The sequence below is a fragment of the Apus apus genome, chromosome 3, assembly GCF_020740795.1.
Source record: "Apus apus isolate bApuApu2 chromosome 3, bApuApu2.pri.cur, whole genome shotgun sequence".
Classification (NCBI taxonomy): domain Eukaryota; kingdom Metazoa; phylum Chordata; class Aves; order Apodiformes; family Apodidae; genus Apus; species Apus apus.
This window is the reverse complement of record NC_067284.1, coordinates 3,148,772-3,169,233: the sequence shown is the minus strand read 5'-3', so window position 1 is coordinate 3,169,233 and position 20,462 is coordinate 3,148,772.

The following is a 20,462-nucleotide window of genomic DNA, read 5'->3' as shown; positions in this document are numbered from 1 at the left end:
AATCCCACAAGGGCCACGTTAGCCCTGCATCCTGCAGAGAAGATGGAGTTTGCACCCCTCAGTCAGTTCCTGCTTCAGAGGGGGGTTGAAGTAGATAACCTCCTGAGGTCTCTCTCAACCTATTGTGTTGGTTTTTTTTTTTCCTCCCAGATTCTGTGGTTCTGCAAATCCTCCCTCACCTCAGAAGTGCTACCAATACCAAAATGGACTCCCCTCCACTTCCCAGGCAGCACTCCTGAGCAGGGAGGCTGAGCTGGACCACGAGGACCTGCACAAGGTAGTGGCATTGGAGAGGAGGAGACAAACATTTAGGAGGTTGCCAAACATCTACTCTCTGCAATTTTACAGCATCTGTTACCACACGTGCTAGTAGTGGGCTTTTGGATGAACTCCATCCCAAGCTGTTACTTCACCACAACTCCATGGAGCTGATGAAGCTGAGCAGGGGTCATGGAGTAGAATCTGGTCCATTTTCCTCTGTCCAGGTTTCAGTAAAGAAAACAAATACACACCCACGCCCAGAGTACCAAGGGATTAGGGAGCATTCTTCACAGCTTCTGGCAAGGGTCACGTGCTAACAAAGATCAATTAAAAAATAAAAACAAACCTGCAGAAACACTCTTTCAATGTTGGGTTGTTCAGGCATTTGCTTTCCTGTGTGTGTGCAGAATACTAGTCCCAGTCCTGCCTGCATGCACTGCTAGATGTCAGGGTCTAGGCAGTTCCCAGGCTTTTATAGTCAGCCTTGTGATGGCTGATGTTGTCCATGTCATGGACAGGGATAACAGAAGACTTCACGCTCTCTGTTTTTACAGAGCAGTCTCAGCCCCTTCAGCCACACAGCCTTAAAGATGTGGTCCAAGAGCACCCCCTCAGCTCAAAAACACAAAGCAGGCAAAGGTTTGTTTATTCCTACAAACAGCTACAATTTTTTACCAAATCTACAGACTCTGAAATCTACAGATGGCTCACAACACTTCCCATCTCACCATTTCAGAACCTGGTGTGGTTGGACTGATCAAAGCAGCCATTGCTGGGAATGAAATCAGGGTTGCTCACCCACATAGTGGGAAGGGTTCAGCCAAGGGGCCACTGGTGACAAGTGTCTGCACCTGAGGGCTTCTCTGCTTCCAAGGCAATTAAATTTTGTCCAGTTAAAACTTGGTAAGCATGACTGACTAATAAGCAATTCACTTCTCTGGTCTTATCCAGGCAGTAGTTTACATAGTAGGATAAGAAAAACAAAGAGCTCCCAGCCCTACCCTCCAGTAAATATATTTATTTGAAGTTTATTAAAAACTGGGTGTTGGTTTTTTTTTCATAACACCAGGGGTATCTGCTCATTTCAGATAGATCCATTACATATGGCAGGAGTCCTAGATTGACGATGAAATTTTCAGTCTTCAACATCAGCTGCCTAAAAACTGAGGCACAGACTGAATGTCCAACATCAGATCAGAACAAACCTGCAGTGCCCACTTCACCCCATTGCCCAAGGCCACTGTGGTTGCACTCCCCAAGTGCTCAGCCAGCTTGGGAACCACTTAAAAACCTGCCCTGGGGCCCTGAATTTTACCAAGTAAAATCTCCTGTGACTGCAGAGACTGTACTTTCAGGGTTAAAACCATCAGGCTTGTCACAGCAGGAGTCAAATGGAAAGGCTCTGTCTATCCTGAGCACCACTGCTTTCCTTCTGTCTCCAGCAATGTGCATTTTCCTCCCTGTAGTGCTTTCTGAGGGGCACCCTTGCTGCCTCTTTCACCTCCCACAACAAAAGGTGCCTGGGATGTCACAGGCTGGCTGCAGGCAGGGAGTTCAGCAGGGATGGGAAATGCAAGGATTCCACTGGATCTGGCACAAAAAACCCACCCTGAAAGCCTAGTGCTTCAGGCTTTGCATTTTGGTCTGCTTTAAATAAAGCCTGGCAAGACAATTCTTCATAGAGGATCTTGGCAGAGACTGATGAAGACAAGCCCAGCCCAGCTTTGCCCCCTGCCTGGGGAAGAGCAGTGGTTCCTACAGGGGGGGCCACTGTGAGACAGGGGGTATGGTCCTTCACTGAACACCACACTGCTCTGCCTTTATCACACTGTCCTTTGATGGTAAAAGGTGGTGGCACCTCTGAGACTTGAGCACTTCTTTGACTGAGATGCTGCTTTCTTTCACAGCTGGTGAGGTGCGAAACACACAGTGGCCTGGAAACCCAGTTAAAGATCAGCAATCACCATTTTTTCCTCCTCTACCTCTGCTTTTGAGACTTCAGCCACTCTGCTTTGGCAAAACCTCTGAAAACCCCTTGCCACACGTGCTGACACACGAGGCCCAACTGGCCTGTGCACAAAAATCATCTCAGTGTAACGTGTGTGAGCTGATACAGCAGAGAGGAGTCATCAGCAGTACACAAGCTGTTGTCATCACACTTAATTACAAAACCAACCGTGACTTGATTCTCCTTTCTTTGATGCTGAGGGAAATGGAAAATGCCTTTGGTGGGATTCACTGCAGTTCCTGGAAGGCAACTGTGCTCCCCAGCAGTGGGGAAGAGCAGACAAGCAAAAATTGCCTCTGTCTGATGGTGTGTGGGGGGGGGTGACAGCACAACCTCCTCTTACAGCCAGGAGGAGAAAGCTCTTGAGCAGGCTGGAAAAAACACACAGTCCAATTGTGAGCTGGCCAGAGAGGCAGAGGGACAGAAGGGCTTGCCTGAGTGACAAAGTGAGGGTGTTCCCTTGGAAAGACTTTCCCGGGGCAGCTCTGACTGCTGCCACAACCTGGGCTTGACCTGCTGGAAACTTTGTCAGCTTCAAGGCAAGTTAAGAGAACTTGATGCAATTTAAGGGCAAATTCAAGGAAGCAAAATTACAGGCTACTCACACGGGCACCGCCTCAGTTCAGGAACTCACTGCAGCACAAAGAGCCTGGGAGAGTGTTTGGGAGGGCAGCCACTGTGTGTTTGCCCTGTCCTTGTTCTTTTCCTAAGGCACTAGCTTTGGATGACCAAGGGTGGTGAAGCTCAGTCTGACCTGGGTCTATGATTTTGCTGATCTTAGTTTAAAAATAACAGCAGGCAACTGCTTTTTATTTATGCCTTCTCATCACCTAATGCAGGGCTGGGCACAGGGCAATCCTTCCTTACTTGTCTCTCAAACATTGCCATCTGGAAATGTAATTTCCAGCCCTGACTTTCACATTGCCCCACCAGATCCCAGAGTGGAGGAAGCAGGGAAACAGCTCTCCCCACCCTGACACCTGGACAAGTGCTGCAGAAGTGTGAAATCCCCTCTCTGCAGCAGAGGTTCTGCTGTGACTTCAAAGAATCATAGGATGGTTTGGGTTGGAAGGGACCTTCAAGATCATCCAGTCCCAACCCCCTGCATGGGCAGGGACACCTCCCACCAGACCAGGTTGCTCCAAGCCCCATCCAACCTGCCCTTCAACACTGCCAGGGATGGGGCAGCCACAGCTTCCCTGGGCAACCTGGGCCAGGGTCTCCCCACCCTCACACTCCAGAATTTCCTCCTCATGTCTCACCTCAATCTCCCCTCCTCCAGTTTTCATCCATTCCCCCTTGTCCTCTCCCTCCCTGCCCTTGTCCCAAGCCCCTCCCCAGCTTTCCTGGAGCCCCTTCAGGCACTGGAAGGTGCTCTAAGGTCTCCCTGGAGCCTTCTCTTCTCCAGGCTGAACACCCCAACTCTCCCAGCCTGTCTCCAGAGCAGAGCTGCTCCAGCCCAAGGATCATCTCTGTGGCCTCCTCTGGACTCTTTCCAACAGCTCCATGTCCTTCCTGTGTTGGGACTCCAGAACTGGACATAGTAGTCCAGGTGGGGTCTCATAAGTGTGGAGCAGAGGGACAAAAGAAGTTCCCAAGGAGCACACTGTGCATAGCACTCTGCCCCTGTGGATGGCTGGGCTGGAGAGAAAAACATGTCCTAAACCAACACCAGTGCCTTTGTAGGATGTTGCCAACAACCTGTGCTTTCCACTGTGCTTGCTCAGCACCAGGTGTTGGTGTATTTCCTGTACAGTGAGCAACACAGCTTACAGGGCTGGGAACCACAGCTGAGAGCAGAGGGAGCTACAGGGCATTTCCTTCCTTCCAAGCTGAGTATTTTTGATGGACTGCAAAGATCTGTTCTTAATAAAAAGAAATGTCTGCAATAAATGCAGCTTTTAACCTGCACCCCAGTAACTGTGAGGGCTGAAGGTAAAAATATCACATTAAATTTTATATTGGTAATTCCAGAGGATGATCATTTCAACTTGGTTTACACCAGGACTCATGCAAACCTGTGCCTGGGCTGGCACAGGGATGATGCACAGGGAAGGAACAAGCTTTTCAAGCCCTAAGCCAAAGGAAGGTACAAAAGTGCAGTTGGGGAGGAAATGTGCCCATTTCCCAGCAGCTGAAGGAGAACTCCCTTCTCTCCCAGTACAACCACTGGTCCCAGCTGCAGAAAGAGTCTGACCCAGGAGTCCCTGCCAGCACTTGCAGCCCTGCCTCCAACTCCTGGCTCCTGCAGAGCTCCGTGGCTCCCAGTTCTACAAACCCAACAGCCCTAAGTGGAAAAGACACAAACTCCTTGTCATCTTGTCTGTCCTTCCTTCAGCTGCTGCTCAGGGAAGCAGACTCTGCTGGGGAACAATAATATCACCTCATTAAAAGGGAGGGGGATGCTTTTCAGCCAGCCACAGGACTATTTGCCCCTCCTTCTCTGTGCACAGCAGGGCAGCCCTGTGGCTGTGACTGCTTGGAGATGCTGGCCTGCTGAGGAGGTGAGCAAAATGAGAAGCAAAGCTTCATCCCTGCCTGCTCCTCTTGGGCAGCATTCAGGGTCACGAGGTGTTACACGTCCCCTCATCAGGAAAACCAAAGCACCACATACTACTTGAAAAGTCAGTGTTTGGTGAAGCAGACAGGAGGAATTTTTTTTGCTAATAAAAGCATTGAACCCATATTCTCTGCGTGGCTGGGTGTGATTGCCTGATGATGTTGCATGGGGAGCATCTCACCATTGCTCAAAGAAAGGTCAGGATCGTTTTCAGCCCTGGCACGAGGTTCCTCTACAGTGATTTGCAAAGCTTCTCTTCTCTTGCCTGTTGCCTTGGGGATTGAAGTGAGAAGAAGCTGCTTCTCTGAGGGACTCTCTTGTCCATTTTGATCCCAGGAAGAGAATTTCTACATCAAACCCTTGAGACTGTCCAGCCAATGGGATCTAAGTAGAAAGGCCTGTTTTCCCAAACCCATCATTAAAGAAACAAATGACTCAGCTATCTGTGCCAGCTGGGGAACCAAGAATGGGATTGACCCCACCTCGTTTCTAACCTCATTCCATCACCTCAGCAAAGGCACATTTCAGAGATGATCTCTCTTACAACCTGTGTCACATCTGCCTAAAAGTCTTGGCCACTTCAGGTCACCTCAGGTGGCGCTAGGAGACTATTTTAGGCAACAAGACTTAGCCATAGGGAATAATTCAATCACAGATGAAGACACCTAAGTGTCTGCATACAGACCCTTACACAGAAGTGTCTCTGTGTGTGCTGGATGTTTGACCTCCCATGGTGTCAGTGAAGATCAGCCAACAAGGCTGAAGGTCTGCAGTCACTCAGCTGGCCAGACAGAGATGTAGTTTATGGTGGGCTCAGTGGCTCTAAGGTTCACTGACCAGGTGCAATTTGATGGGAGCTTTGTTACTTCCTTGTAGACACCTGTATCTAGGTGTCTTAATCCAGAACTAATCCCATTTCTAAAAGGTGGGGGTGACTTGTGATTTGTCTATTTTCTCTGCGACATTAGGGCGAGGTTAATTGTGTCCTACGTATACATGGTTCTTCTGTTTATAAAGTGAGCCCAAGAAAGCAAGCTTATATCTAGATATCTACAATGCTCAGGTGAATCCCACCCTTGGTTGTTCATCCCTACCCACAATGGCCAGTTCTGGTTTACCCTGTGTTCAGGGTATTTCTGGTTAGCAGGACATTGCATTGCAGAAGACAGCATGGCCTTTTGGGGGGTGGAAACTCAAGTCTCACAGGTAAGGTGGACTTGAGGTTCCTGGGCTTGTCCCAGCCTCCCTGGGGTCTGGGGTGAGGAACTTCATACCCACTCAGTGTCTCACTTTCTCACTTCTCCAATGTGTCCCACAGCATCCCTCCCAGGAGCCAGGAAGGCAAGCAGACATGTGAAGTGACTTGCTTGAGAGGCTCCTCACTCTCCCAGCACCTACATCCCAACCACTGCCACAGGCTGCTTCCCAAGGAAGGGTGTGCAAAACATTTCAGTACCTCTCACTCAGATATAATAATATGTTTCCCCTCTAAGTTGAATTTTGCCCACTATCTCGTGTTTTAAACGTTCTCACAAAGCAGTTGAAAAAAGGCTGGAGAAGATACAGACACCTTTTCTTCTGCTTGAAGCTGCTCCCAAGGGTGTTGATCCCCAAATATTCCAGAGGTATTTATAAGTACTCCCTGCACAGAGCAGTGCCACAGCACAGCCTGGGAGCAGATTCAAAGAGAAGTGAATGTGGTTTTGTTCTGGGCTGGAAAAACATGGACTTCTAATGAGCTGTGATCTTCTGTTAGACCTGGTAGCCATACATCATTTGCTCCCTGCAGAGAAGCAGCAGAGATTTAACTCTCCTTGCTAGAACTGAAAGCAGTAGCAGCCTCCAAAGCAGCACATACCAGCATCCCTCACTGCGTAGATGTGTAGACTGCTTGGGGAAGTGTGGCTGGGAAGTGTCTGGCAGGAAAGGAGCTGGGGGTTCCCACTGGCAAGGGGCTGAGCATGAGCCAGTGTGTGCCCAGCTGGCCAAGAGAGCCCCTGGCATCCTGGCCTGTGTTAGAAATAGGGTGACCAGCAGCAGCAGAGAGGGGATTGTCCCCCTGTGCTCAGCCCTGGTGAGGCCACACCTGGAGTGTTGTGTCCAGTTTTGGGCACCTCAATTCCAGAGAGATCTCGAGGTGCTGGAGCGAGGACAGAGGAGGGCAAGGAAGCTGGGGAAGGGCCTGGAGAATAAACCTGATGAAGAACCCTTGAAGGAGCTGGGAATGGTTAGTTTGGGGAAGAGGAGGCTGAGGGGAGACCTCATCAGTCTCTGCAACTGCCTGAAAGGTCATTGTGGAGAGGTGGGTGCTGGTCTCTTCTCACAGGTCATTAGTGACAGAACAAGAGGGAAGGGCTTCAAGCTGCACCAGGGCAGGGTCAGGCTGGACATTAGGAAACATTTATTCCCAGAAAGAGTGGTCAGACACTGGAATGGGCTGCCCAGGGAGGTGGTGGAGTCACCATCCCTGGGTGTGTTGAAGGGTGATTTGGATGTGGTGTCAGTGGACGTGGTTTAGGGGAGAACTTTGCAGGGTAGGGATGATGGTTGGACTGGGTGATCCCAAGGGGCTTTTCCAGCCTGAATGGTTCTAGGATTCTATGACTCTGTCTACCTTGGCCTGTGGCCACCATGTCAGCCAGAGACAAGAGCAGAGGACAGTGCCAGTGAGGGTGGGGTGGGCAAGTTTTCCTCCTGTGCCCCCCCTTTCTGCCCGAGACGCACGTTGGGCAAGGAAGTGCTGTGCAATTTTTTAGTCATCATCTTTCTTCCCTGCAGGGTTCATGCAACCACAACCCCCTGCTCTCCTTCACTCCTCAGGTGGCTTTTGGACTTGCTGACTTGTTTCAGGCAGACCTGGTGGGGCACAAGAGCAAGGGATGCAAAGGTTTGCAGGTGTAGTGGAAATGTGTACCAGAGAGGGATGTGAGACCCCAGTTGTGCCCCCCCAGTTTTGACCAGCTGTCTTGTGAGACAGTGAGAGCAGAGGACAGAAAAGAAAAGCTTCAGTGCTGGGAAAAGCTCTAACACCCTCTCAGCCACCAGAATCAGGCAGTTACAGGGCACTATTTTTATAGAAAACCCAGCATCCTTCTCTCCTCTGCTCACACAACTACCTGGGGCTTTTCTTTTAAATAGATCTTTAATTTCATTTCAATTAATCAATCCTTTAATTTAACTTATAATCCATTTAATTAGTTGATTTAATTTTTTTAAAACCCTACCTAGGGCTGTTCTGTGTTTGTCCCCTGCTGCATGGGTACCAAAGGAGGTGCAGCAGCCAGTCTGGACATGGCTGGCCCAGTGCTGCTTGGATATTTGGATTATTTCTAGGATTCTAGGATATCTGCATCTCAGGAAATGGCACATTTCCCTTTGCAGCTCATTTCAGCCCCTTTCACCTGCACGTCTCCAGCTGCAAAACGTGCTGTCAGGTTACCCTGCAATAGGCATCACACGAAGCTTTAATATATAATTTGCTGGAGGATCCAAATCAAGCCCAGCTCAAGCCAGAAAACACCTTTCTAATTTTGTGAATATGCCCTAGTGCAGCAGAACCCCAGCCAGGTTCCTGCCACGGGTGCTGTGCTGGCTGCTCCCCCCTTCAGCAGGGACCCTGCAGATGCTGGGGGCAGGCCCTGCAGAGCTGCTTTTGGCAGAGTCACTGTGTTGGGGTAGGAAAGGACCAGGCACCACGCAAGCAGCACCCAGTCCTGTCCCCTCCCTGTCACCATCTGGGAAGGCTGAAGTCAGCTGGCGAGAGACAGCACAGGCTTCCTCCAGACCCAGCCATCCTGATGGGGGTCAGCTCCTCTCCTTCTCACCAAGAGCACAAGAAAAGGAAAAACGGTTCCTGGGGTCACCCCGCAGCCTGCTCGTTTGTATTTTAAGTGAAATATCCAGCAGCAGTGACAGTGCTGTCCTTGAGGAGGTGTTCCTGGGAAGGACAGCACCCTGGTGACAGCAGGCAGGGCAGTAGCTGCCTGCCCACCCACCCCTCCCCTCACTCAGCTTTGCTCAATGAGCCAGAAGAACTTGCAAACCCTGGTGAGAATGGGACCCCCAGGAGCAGGCCAGGCCAGCCTCGCCTCTTCATCTCACCTGTCTTCATTTGCCCTGACGTTTTTTGTTGCAGAGGAGCAGCCCGTGGCTGGGAAGGGAGGAAATAAAAGTTCAGGGAGAGCGAGGAGGAGTGGGCAGAGCAGCACAGGAAAGCGGTGGCCAGCGGGAGCAACGAGGCCAGCTGGGTGGCAAGGGTGGCTCTGGCTGAGCTGGAGAAGCCAAATGTGTGCAAAAAAAAGGGAGAAAACAAAGGCAACTCACTCCTTTTCTCCCTTATGGTGAAAGAAACGTGCAGCTACCGGCAACGTTTGTGGTACTGCAGGGAAAGGCAGTGCCTGGGCTGCTTCCTACACGGATGGGCTGCAGGAGAGGATGGAGTCCCTCCTGCAGGTTTTTGCCTCAGCCTGTCATTAACTGTTTGCAAGACAAGCTCCTAGCAAAACATCTCGAGTCCCTCCCCTCCCTCTCCCGAGTTCTTCTGCTTCAGGCTCTGGGCATGCAGAGGTGCCCTTTCCGTTTGCTGAGGGAAGCCTCTTAAAATTCCCCTCTCCTGAAATCCTGAGGGTGGCAAAACACAGGCTGCTGGTGGAGCCACCCGAGAGGGCCATGCAAACCTCCCTCTGCAAGGTGAAAGGGGCAGGGCAGAGACCTGAGGCCAGGGACTGAGTGTGAGAAGGTGATATTTATTGTGCCAGTGCTTCTTCCTGCAGATGGGGTTTCCAACACTAAGATCCTCCACCCTCAGTTTCTCCAGCTCCAACCCCAAATGCTGGAGATGCAAAGATGGCCAGGATCATAGAATCACAGAATGATTTGGGTTGGAAGGGCCCTTCAAGATCATCCAGTTCCAACCCCCTGCATGGGCAGGGACACCTCCCACCAGCCCAGGCTGCTCCAAGCCCCATCCAACCTGCCCTTCAACACTGCCAGGGATGGGGCAGCCACAGCTTCCCTGGGCAACCTGGGCCAGGCTCTCACCACCCTCGCACTCCAGAATTTCCTCCTCATGTCTCACCTCAATCTCCCCTCCTCCAGTTTTCATCCATTCCCCCTTGTCCTCTCCCTCCCTGCCCTTGTCCCAAGCCCCTCCCCAGCTTTCCTGGAGCCCCTTCAGGCACTGGAAGGTGCTCTCAGGTCTCCCTGGAGCCTTCTCTTCTCCAGGCTGAACACCCCAACTCTCCCAGCCTGTCTCCAGAGCAGAGCTGCTCCAGCCCAAGGATCATCGTGGTGGCCTCCTCTGGACTTTGCCCAGTAGCTTCACATCCTTTTTATGCTGGGGACTCCAGAATTGAATATCTGTTGTTAATTAATTAGATGACATTGGAGCAAAGCTTTCTGCAAATGCAGGACTGTTTGTAGCCCGGATGGGGCTTCAGCCCATAAAACTGAGGCTGAATTACTCGGAACTAGCAATTAAATTTAAATTGGGATTTACATCATAGCAGGTCAAGCTCCACACATTCAGCCAAGTGACTGCTAGTTGAGACACCCTCGTTTCTGATCACACACTTTGCCAGGGTAATTTACAGGTTGCATTCCAGAAGTCCCCTCCTGCCACTAAGCTTTGTTACCAGGGAACTTGCAGGGCTAACGAGCTCACCCGCCTTGAACTACAGGCACACACAGCAACATCTTATTTATCTACAGCCTTCAGACCAGCAAAGAAAGCACCAACTTCTCTTCTGAATGCAGTTCCTTTCTTTCTCATCTTCTGTGTCTCGTGCAGAAGCCAGATCCTTTCATCACCCATCAGCCACAGATCCTTTCTGCTCCCTGTTCAATTTTCAGGGGCAAAGATTTGGCACAAATGAATGTGGAATGAGCAACATGTTTATTATGGCCTTTTCAGTTCTCCAGCTGAGTGTGTAATTGGCTGATACTCATCTATTTTTTTCCCTCTGGCAGTTCTTTGACCTCTTCTTTTCTAACTGCTTGCCTTTTCCCCTCCCTCCTCCCCCTCCCAAGTTTTCTCTAGTTTTGACATTTATGGGACATCTTCAACCAGTGTCTGCCATAAATGGGTGAGCCTCACAAAGCTGCCCTCTCACTTCAAAGAAGGATCCAAATACCTAGATAATTTCCCTGAACTGCTTCCAGTGTTTTCTTGAACCAGGAAAAAAAAAAGAATGACTTTGGCATTTATATGTAGCAGGAAGAAGAAGCAGGTACCTAACTCACAGGAGACCAATGTATTCAAGTCAGATGGTGGGAGATGAGCAAGGAGAAGAAGCAATGACCAAGCACTTCCCATTTTTCGAGATCCTATGTGCCCTCTCACCACACAAAATCCCTCTCAAGGGCATTTGGCACAGCAGAAGTTAAGGAGGGATTTTGTACACCTTTCTGTGGAAGAGAGGGAGGAGAATAAATACCAACAGGCAGTGGAGAGGAATTCTCACCAGCGTCGCACCAACAAGAAGAGGTGCAAGGATTCAGGCTGCTTCTCCCAACTTGCCTGGTGCTCACTGCAGTGAGAGCTTCCTGGGAATTTTAGGAAACCATAACGTATAAAAATACTTCTTTAAGTAAAGAGCAAGGTGCAACAAAACTTTTGTTTGAAAAGGAGTAAAAGAGGCAGACTCAGCCCAGCCCTGCTCCCCCTCTGCCTGGGCACTCCCCAGCTCGTGGGAGCATGAAAACCTGGTCCCCATCACACTCAAGACCAAATAGGAGTCTCTCTAACTCCAGCTATACTACTAAATAAAAGAGGAGCAGGACTAATGTCCATCTCCAGGGCTCAGGGGTGCAGTGCAGCTGCATCCATCTGGTTAAGGTTGGCCCCTGGGCTGCAGGTTTGCTTTGGGAGAGATGGATGAAGCAGTCTGGATGAGCACCAGTGAGGATGGTAATATTAGGCAGAGTGAAGAGTGTTGAGAGCTGTGCCCCTTTTACACTCATAAAAAGGGATGCTCTGCTATGAGGAGATGACCCCTTGAGGGCAGACTTGCCCAGCGTGAGGTCCCAGCTTCCCATCACCTGCTGTCATGGCTCTCCTATGCTGTGTGTGATCCTCACAGGGCGACTCCATCCCAGCTTCCCACACTGGATACACTTTCTCCCCATGTACATTGAAATGGCCATGATTTAAACCCAGCACAGAGTGAAAATGAGCTTTCCACCCCCAAAACGCTGGCAGGACAGCAAGCTGTTTCCCACCAGCCCTGCTGATGGTGCCCCAGCCTTTCCTCAGTTCCTGCCAGCTCGGAGCTGACCTGGGCTGCACAACCTGGGCTGCTCCCTGAAACCATCTGGAATAAGCAGAAAGAGTCTCTGGCACTGAAACAGGAGTCAAGTTGAAAAATTCCCTGTCTTCCCCAGACCCAGTGGACCTTCAGCCTGGAGAAGAGGAGGCTCCAGGGAGACCTTATAAGCAAATTTCCAGTTTCTGAAGGGGGCCTACAAGAAAGCTGGGATAGGGCTTTTTACACAGGTGTGTAGTGAGAGGGAAAGGGGCAATGGGCTGAAGCTTAAAGAGGGGAAACTGAGGTGAGACATGAGGAAAAAGTTCTTTCCTGTGAGGGTGGGGAGACCCTGGCCCAGGTTGCCCAGGGAAGCTGTGGCTGCCCCATCCCTGGCAGTGTTGAAGGGCAGGTTGGATGGGGCTTGGAGCAGCCTGGGCTGGTGGGAGGTGTCCCTGCCCATGCAGGGGGTTGGAATTGGATGGTCTTGAAGGTCCCTTCCAACCCAAACCAGTCTGTGATTCTATGATTCCAGAGGTGTAATATGAAATACAAATAAACTTTATAGCAGAAAAAACGGTTGTGATGAGCAGTCTGAGGTGGTCTGGGTGCTCTTTGCTGGCATTTATTGCCCTCCTGTGCTACTCATTTCATTGTGTCTTACCTACTGCCACCCTCAATTACCTTCCCAAGGAAACACATTTTTAACAGAGACAGCCCTGGTCCTGGGTACAACCCCCTTCTTTTCCTACCTTTCTTGAGTCCACCATATGGAATAAAACTTCCGTGCCTCCTTCCTAGCCAAATTATGTCCACAGCATGAAATCACCTGGGCTAACTCCATGTTGGAAGGAGAGCTGGAACACCCTCTTTTCCCATTAAAATGTGCTCTGCAGGCAGTGTGAGCACAGAAGAAACCATCCACGTCCCCTCTCCCACACAAATGATGTCCCAGCAGAGTGCAGAGGAGCCAGGGGGCTCGGGCAGCCGTGTCCTGTCCCTGTGCTCCTGTGACACCCCCTGCTCTGCCTCTTGCTGTCACCAGTAACGTCCAGCCACTGGCTCTGGGATGATTTCTCTCCACCATGACCACGCTGGGCTGGCTGGTGCACACCAGCTGATAGGCCTAGCACAGATCTCTCTGTCCCAGGCAAGAAATGAACCCCCTAAATCTGAAGTGATATTACACAAGTCAATAGGGAAATCTCTTGTCTTAAACAGAGGGCAGGAATTTCATACATTTCCCACATAAAGTTCTCCTTATTCCTCAGGGACCTGCTGCACTTTTATATTAGATTTTGAGAAATAATACTTATAAAAGATTCATCCTTTTCTGGCATAAACTGGAACAGCTCTTATGTTTCTGTCTTTAGAGACTGCAGGGGCCAGAGCTTCTGAGGATGTTCAAAGCTTTCACTTCCATGCACAGAACATGTGTTTATCTTCAAACCACATTTAAACATTGTAATTGGACAACATCAATAAAAGGATATTCATTTAATCATTAAGCTCAGGAACAAGGAAAGCATGTGCATCACTTGCTAGAGTCTGCTGTGTTACCCAGGACTGCTTGGGAACTAGACAGTCACCCACTGCCACCACTTCCCACTCCAGAAGAAAAACTCTGGTGCCTGAGTGACCCCTGGGGAGGCTGGTTTGTGGGGCCATCAGCTGTGGTTTCACCCCAGTGCACCCCTCTTTGGGAAGGTGAGCTCTGGCCACTTGCAGCCTTGCTGGAGGCTGGGTCTGGCAATGCAGAGCAGACACATCTGGAATAAAAACATGCTGGGAAACTGCAAAATATCCCAGACCTAAAACTGAACTGTGGGAACACCATGTGGGAAGTTAGCAAGGTGTGACTCCCTGTGACTGGGAAGGAAAGCTTTGCTAACTGGGGCTGGTTACTAAAGCATGCAGCACCCTGGAGTAAAGTTTGCCCCTGTTTGATTATATCTGTAATTCATTTTCTAAATGAATTACACTTTTCAGAGCTGCTTTGATCCATTTCCCCCTCCAACAAGCCATCATTTCCTGTTTTCTAAATGATTTTTACATTCTGGTTGGCAACAACCCTGTTTTCATCACCTAGAAACTCAAGGCTCAGAACAAAAACACTCCAGCTGGTTTGTGTGTCATTGCCTGCATACCTTGGGCAGGGCACTTTGGAATACCCTGCTGGTTAAATGTCTGCTTTTGCTGTCTTGACCTGCTTTAAAAAAAACCACACCCCAGTGTGCCAGTGCCTTCCTGCCCTCATGGTGAAGAATTTCTTCCTGATGTCCAACCTAAATCTCCCCTATGCACATCCCTATGCATGACACCTCTATATCTGCAGAGCTAAACACTACTGAGTTGGGGAGAACTCCCCAGCTTCCAAATGCATTAGAGCAAAGCACCCACCAGAAGCCTCAATCAGTCCTGCTCTCCCCCTTCCCAGAGGAGGATGTTCCTCTGTGCCTGCCTCCAGACAAGTCTTTGCTTTCTCCTCCACATGGAGCAGCCTCCTGTCTATCTGGGGGAATAAATACCTGCATCAGACCCCTCTTGCTGCACACAGTCTCAGCTGATGGAGAGATAAAGGCCCTGCCACGAGGTTCATGGCAGCTCACCTGAGCAGATCTTGCTTTTCAGCAAGGACAAGTCCTTGAGTTTCTTTCCTGAAAAGCAGCATCAGTCCCTGTTGTCAGCAGGGAGTGCCACTGCTAATTCTGTAAAAATAGGGGGGAAGGATAAGAAATGAATCATCTTTTTCTCTTTTTTTTTTGCAATATTGTCTCCCAGTTTAATAACTTCATTTAATTAGAAATCATAGGGAGCAACCACGGCAGGTAAATTTAATATCAGTTCTGAAACACGTGAGATGGCAGGAATTTCACCATCTCTCCCATCCTCCTTAGCAAAAGGGCCTCTGAAGTTGAAGGCTTGTCCCAGGAGGCTCCTCCCATGCTGCACAGCTCAAGACCAACCATCTCCAAGGACCAGCATGGGGACACAAATGAATTTGTGCAGCAAATGCAGCAGCTGGTGGCCAGGCAGGGATGGGGGGAGACGTGGCTGCCTCCTCCACCCGGCTGCACGGAGCAGAAGCCCCAGCTCCAAAGTGCCTCCCAGCAACGAGCTGCATCTTTGCTGGTGTAGCTTTTCTCAGCTGGATCTGGGATGAGGGGCGATCCTGCAACCCAGCCCTGAGGCCAGGGTGAGGGGCACTGCGTACCCCAGCAGGCTGGCAAGGATGGGAGGCTGCCTGATGTAATGCTGGGTGATGAGCCCATCTCCAGCATCAGATGGGGGGTTTGGATGGTGGCTGGAGCTGAGTGGGAAGGCTGAAATAGTGACATTGTGATTGGTCCTATTAGCCTAATTACTTGATATTTTGATTCAGAGCTAATCTACCTTCACCTTGTCTGCTGTAACAAACAGATCTGTTTTCTGGTTTTTCTTTAGCATCACCCCCCCAAAAAAAAAAAATATATGTATTTGCACAGGCTTAACTTTGGTACAACTGCAGCAAACCCATGAGGAACCGAACACAGAGTCACAGACTATTAGGGGGTTGGAAAGGACCTCCAAAGGTCATCAAGTCAAAAAACAACAAAAAAAACCCCAAAGCAAACCCCACCCCAAACCAAACAACCACACCAAATGAACAACTAGGGCAGGTCACTCAGAAAGGCATCCAGGCAGGTCTTGAAAGTCTGCAGAGAACCTCTCTGGGCAGCCTGTCCCAGGGCTCTTCAACCCTCTCAGTAAAGAAGTTCTTCCTCATCTTGAGGTGGACACATTCCTGTGTCTCCAACCAACACAGGAAGGGAAGAGCACCAAGTGAGAAATATCCCTGGACTATCAGAGCTGTGAGGTGCCTCCTGAGCAGTGGGGCATCGGTGCCCCAGGCAAGGGTCAAGATGCTCCTTCCTGGAGCTTGTCATCTTCTTACCACGAGGTTTTCTCTCTTCACCTGCCTGGATACTGTCTCCTCTGGCCAACAGGAAAATGATGCTGCACAGGGCTCGGTGGCTGAGCAGGGAGGGCTGGCAAGGGGGGGACAGGATGGGCAGAAAAGAAGGAGCATCTTTTTCACCTCCTCTCCTGCAGCTGAGACAGCTGAGGGGGCAGCAACCACAGCCCAGCTTTGGCCACCCTGTCCAGTCCCAGTCCTCACCAGCAAGCTAAGAGCAGGGCTTCCTCTCCTGGCCCCATGGCAACACATGCACCCATGCAAGCAGAACAGAGGTCCCTGAGAGACAAGCTGGACCCAGGGAGCTGTAGAAGGGGCAAGTGTGGATTAAAAACATGCCTGTGAGAAACACAGCATGCAGCCCCACCTCACTGGGACTTGTGGATTTTCAGTTTCAGCAGCGTGGGATCCCTCTAAAATTCATTGGGAAGCTTGACCAAAGCCACCTCACCTCAGCAGGGTGTTGTTGGGAAGCCAGAGAGAAGCCTCAGCACCCAGCCCAAAAAAAATCAGGCAATGAGTAAAGGACAGAGCTGCTCTGAGCTGCTCTGCCAGCCTGGGCACCGAGCAGGGCTGAGTGGCAGGTCAGTAACAAAAACCAGCTCAGTTAAAAAGTCCCCAAAGCAGGCTGAGGACACCCAGCTCCAGCCTGCACAGCAGCCCTGGTGGTGCAAAGGGGTTTGAGCTGAGCTGCAGGTACAGCAGGACTTGCACCCACCAGGCACGTTGCTGCCTTTTACCCAGGTGGGAGAGGGGGAAAAACCAGACTTGGAGAGGGAGAGCAAGCTGGTTCCTCCCCAGAAACAAAAGGGTCAGGGTCACTGCAGCTCCTCTTGAAAGGCAGCAGGACACACAGCAGGGCTTTTTGGGTGGGACATGGGAATGCCTCACCCAGCTGCACCAGGTGGGACAGAAAAGCCCATTTCTCCAGCTCTTCCATCCCAGCAGAGCTGCCCCTGCTCCCACAGGGGTCACTGGTTCACCGAGCCCTGCAGAGCTTTTCTCCCCAGTGTCCCACTGAAGCATGAAGGACTGCAGCCACCCCCGAGGGCATGCCAGCTCAGATGGGACACAACACCCTCCACAAGCACCACAGTTTAAGGCAAACTTCCTGAGCACCAGTCCCAGAGTGCTGGTGTAGATTGCCAGGCATCCTTTGGAATAACTGAGGGGCAGTGACTAACAGGTATTTACATACATGATGGGCTGTTTCCCCATTGGGGGGCGATTTGTGTAAATAACTTCCACTAATGTTAAAGGGAGTCATTCCCATAAATTCTCAGCACATTAATGGCCAAGCAGCCTCCTCGGCGTGGTGTTTTGTGGTGCTGCATTGCCTGAGCACAATGTAAATGCAAATAAATTCAAGTATTTACTGAGCCATAAGAGACAGTTACTGGGCACATCTCTCATCCGTCGTTTATAGGGAACTAGATGGAGGCTGCCAGATGAAATCAGGAGATAAATGCTATAAACATTATTTTAAGGCAGCAGGGGAAAGGGTTCTGAGTTTCCACATATACATAAATAATGATCATAAAGAGTTTCTTGAAGACAGCATCTCTTCTGCTGGTTTCTACCTTCTGCGTGTCTGTCTCCTGCACATCCAGACTGGAGCTCTACTTCTTGCACTGCTGTTCCCTGCTGGTGACACTGGAGTCCCTCCTGTCCCCCCAGGACAGAGCAGGGCCCTGCACCACCCCCACCTGCTCACCTTGAGAAGAGAGACCACCTGCTGGAGCCCCCTCTTTTCCTGGCACCATAACAGGAGCCCTTCCTCTACTGGCAGCTGGTGCAGGGAAGGGGAGGGAGACCTTTTGCACCACTTCTCAGGGGTGCTCACTCGAGAAGCTACACTTGACATTTGCAAGACAAGAGCCCTCACCAGGGCTGCACTCTTCCATGGCAGGGCAAAGACATCCTCTCTGGCAAAGAGATCTTAAAAATGCCTCAGAGACAGTATGACTGAAGCCCTCCTTCAGTTCCCCATGCAGGATTTTTGAGGTGCCATGCCAAATGGATGTGTCCTCTGCAAGACACATCCTTCACCAGACCTTGCTTCCTAGTGGCAATAAATTGGGTAACACTGATCCACTCGATTATTCTCTCACATGAAAAACAATGACAAATCCTCTCTCTCTATCGCACAGGTCAGCAGGGAAGCTTCCCCAGAAGATCCCCCACCACTCCTTGAAGGCCCCATGGCTCAAGTGTGCTCGCTCTGCCCCAAAACCAGGCTGAGCTGCAGGGCCAGGGAGCAGAGGGAGGCACCCCAGGAGCAGGAGACACCTGAGAGATTGATCTCAGAGCACGGGGACAGGAGGTGACAATGGGACACCCATCAAACAGCACCAGGGGTGGTGCTCCCAGCTTCCCTCTCCTGCCTTGGCAGACTTGCAGTGTTGGAGCAACACGTTCCCTCCAACCATGAGCTTTTAGATTACCTAAATATCCACTGGAGCCTCTTGGGATGACAATGACCACAATTCTCAATAAATCTGCCTGTGTCACGAGACAGGGACCACCCAGCCTGGAGACATCTCAGGGTGGCACCTTCCTCTGGGGACCTGTTTTGGGAAGACTTTCCTAGTAGGAAAGGCTCACAGCAGCCCTCAAGCAGTCCTGACAGCTGAGGGGAAGCTGGCTTTTGGGAGGCTGCCTTGCAGGGCCTGGGCTGGGGGGACAGCACGTCCTCCCCTGCCATTAAATCCAACCCAGGTTTGAAAGCAAAGGCACTCACAGTTACCTTCTCTATTTAAACCCCAGGTGCATGACAGCTGCAGGAGGGTGGGGTGGAAGAAGGTGCATCTCATACCTTCCCTGCACCTCCCACCAAGTAAACCATGCCACGTTTTGTAGCACCTCCTCCCTCAGCTTGACACAGGCAGAAGCATGGAGAGGTGGAGGGAAGCATCAGGAAAAGGTATTTACACCACAGAGAGGTACAGCAGATCCAGTTTCTCAGCCAAAGGCACGTGCACAATGTGCTGCTCGTGTCCAAGGAGCTCATCAAAAAGAAACAGAGCTGATTTTTTTTACAAATTACTTGTGCTGCTTGAGATCGTAGAATAGTCATCACAGAAAGGGTTGGAAGGGACCTTCAAGACCATCCAGTGCCAACCCCTGCATGGGCAGGGACACCTCCCACCAGCCCAGGTTGCTCCCAGCCCCATCCAACCTGCCCTTCAACACTGCCAGGGATGGGGCAGCCACAGCTTCCCTGGGCAACCTGGGCCAGGGTCTCACCACCCTCACACTCCAGAATGTCCTCCTCATGTCTCACCTCAATCTCCCCTCTTCCAGTTTAAAACCATTCCCCCTCATCCTATCAAACAGATCACGGATGCTGTTGTGAGAAGTCCTCTGTGCTGCAGGATTAACCCTTTGCTGCTCCCTTGGGAAGGAAGGCAAGGTGTGCACAGGTGCTAGCAGAGCTCCAGCACCTGAACTGCCCCTGCTCCCCAGCACCCTGTGCCCAGGTGGGAGCCTGTGTATGGAGCTGGGCACTGCTTTGGGTGCAGTACTGGTTCCAGATGAGGAGAAAAGCATGTCTTTACTGGCACGCGTTTAGGATAGAGCTGCAGGTGGCTTTAGCCAGCTGCCTGTCTCCTGAGCTGGGATCTGGGAGTGGTTGGACACTGGAACAGGCTGCCCAGGGAGGTGCTGGAGTCACCATCCCTGGAGGTGTTTAAAAGAAATGTAGATGTGGTGCTGAGGGACATGATTTAAGCACTGAATGGGTAGATCAGGTTATGGTTGGGGGATTTAGATTATGGCTGGACCTGATGATCTTCAAGGTCCCTTCCAACCAGGATGGTTCTATGATTCTAGCACCATTCTCCCTGCACAAATAGAAGTACCTTTAGAGATGGGGTCAGGATTAAAATGCAGGGCACCAGCAAACGGGTCCTTTCAAGAGGAATTATTCATCCTTCAGCAAAACATAATTACACATCCTGACTCTCTCTGGGCAATTCTTTATTCGGACCAAATTTACACTAGTTCCTAAAGGGAGCAGTCAATATTAATTAATGACTTACAGCTTCCTCATCTTTATAAGGCTTTATTAAAAAAATATATATATATTTCAGAAGTGTAGATCTTTAATTAGGAAATTTTAACCCCACCTTCACTGCACATCACTCTTTCTTTTGTCAGCTTCTTTATTCTCACCAGTAGGAAACTTGATGCAAAAATGATAGCTTAGCTCATAAATTATTTCCAGTTTTATTGGTCAACAGCAAATGTAGCCAGGACCTTTCATTCACCCCTATATCATGGTTCTGTTTGGCAGAGCAGTGTGTAATCCCCTGACCCACAATTTTTAATGAGGGTCGGGGGGTTTTTTTTTAAACACACAGCAAAATAAGGAGAACATTTGGCTTCTCACAGGAAAACTCCTTCCTTGTGAGGAAACTTTTTATGACAGTCTTAACA